Source organism: Borostomias antarcticus (genome assembly GCF_949987555.1).
Source record: "Borostomias antarcticus genome assembly, chromosome: 13".
Lineage (NCBI taxonomy): Eukaryota > Metazoa > Chordata > Actinopteri > Stomiiformes > Stomiidae > Borostomias > Borostomias antarcticus.
This window is the reverse complement of record NC_140246.1, coordinates 19,649,077-19,650,596: the sequence shown is the minus strand read 5'-3', so window position 1 is coordinate 19,650,596 and position 1,520 is coordinate 19,649,077. Positions and strand designations below refer to the sequence as shown.

At 56.1% G+C, this 1,520-nt stretch overlaps 1 protein-coding gene across 2 annotated transcripts in view; it reads right to left on the bottom strand.

The window, feature by feature from the left end:
• LOC311317171 (solute carrier organic anion transporter family member 1C1-like) overlaps positions 1-55 on the bottom strand; it is a 42,815-nt gene extending 42,760 nt beyond the window's left edge. For both annotated transcript variants that reach the window (XM_084448205.1, XM_084448206.1), the window contains exon 1: positions 1-55. This exon is cut by the window's left edge and continues 181 nt beyond it. The gene's annotated coding sequence lies outside the window, so the exon portion shown is untranslated.
• Between the last annotated feature and the right edge of the window lie 1,465 nt (positions 56-1,520).

Below are 1,520 nucleotides of genomic sequence, written 5' to 3'. Positions count from 1 at the left end.
GCCTGGATCCCGTCACTGGTCCGAGGTACCTGCCTAGATCCCGTCACTAAGGTACTAGCCTATACCCCGTCACTGGTCCAAGGTACGTCTTTGACCATATCCCGTCACTGGTCCAAAGTAGCCTACTTCTCAGGAGTTGAGTTCCTCCCCGGCCCGGGTCAATTCCCCGTAGCCTAACATTCCAATTAGCCTAAGTGACCTCAATCAGACGCGTGTCCAACCCTCGCCACCCTTCGGGATCTTGTCGGATCGGTTTGCGCAACGCCGCTCGGGGCTCTGACTCGGCATGGGCACATAGAGCGCGGAGAGGAGCCTAGGCCTACTTGAATTGTTTTGGTCCACAAGAGCTGAGAGTAAAAATTAAATTAAATCACGGTGCTTAGGCTATGGTAAAGAGGGTAGTTGTTGACATCTATCACGTGCTGCTGTGCCCCAGAAAAGTAGCCTTGAGGACCGAACCGACTCTTAACGTCACGCGAGAACAGGTTCAGAGGCGGGGCGCGTGTTCTGACCCCTGGTTATCCTGCACTCGACCGGAGCTTAAGGCCGTGATCACACCGAGACGCAGAGTGGTTTCAGCTGTGAAAGGCTATTACTGTGCTGTGCCATAAGGCTTGATGTCAGGGAATAAATCTCTCTCTGTCCCTCTCCACCCCCCCCTCTCTCTCTCTCTCTCTCTCTCTTTGCTCCTCACCTGCTAATTTATCAGTATACCTCCAGGCTATATCACTGGGTTAGTTATTTACAGTATCAATCATTCAAACACACACGCACACACACATGTACACACACACCACCCAGGGTACGTGGGCTAGGGACGGTCTGGCCTGTGTGACAGTGTTTGTGTGTGTGTGTGTGTGGGGGGTCTACTTGTTTACAGATCCAGGATCACGTGGAGGAGAGAGATCGTTCTGCGTTTCTCTGTCGCCATGGTGACGTGCGGCCTGCATGATCCAGGACGACAGGCGGCGCTTCCGGTGGCTCGGTGAATAAGACCGCGCGCGTGTGTGTGTGTGTGTGCGGAGGCATCTCTCAGAGTCAGTTAATGAGGTCTACCAGGCGGACTAGATATCCCTGCCCAGGGGGACCTGAGTTCACGCAGAGGGAGGCTGGACTGGGATGACCCTCCTCTGTAACGAGGGCCTGGCTAATCCCCTCGTTACGCTGCCTCTCATCCCTGGGTTCTGACCAGCTGCCTCTCATCCCTGTGTTCTGACCAGCTGCCTCTCATCCCTGTGTTCTGACCAGCCGGGGGGGGGGGCTTACAGCTTACATCACCAAACGATTCCCGAGCGCCACACCACTGCTGCTCACCGCTCCCCCAGGGGATGGGTCAAACGCGGAGAACAAATTTCACACACTCAGGTGTGTGACAATCATTGGGACGTTGACCTTTGACCCCCCCCCCGCTCCCTGGAGCCCAGGGCTGGTGGTCCTTCCTGCCTAGCGCTGCCGTGGGGCTGTCTACCCGAACCCTTTTCCCTTCAGACCCCCCTGTGTCCACACATCCAGACCGGTGT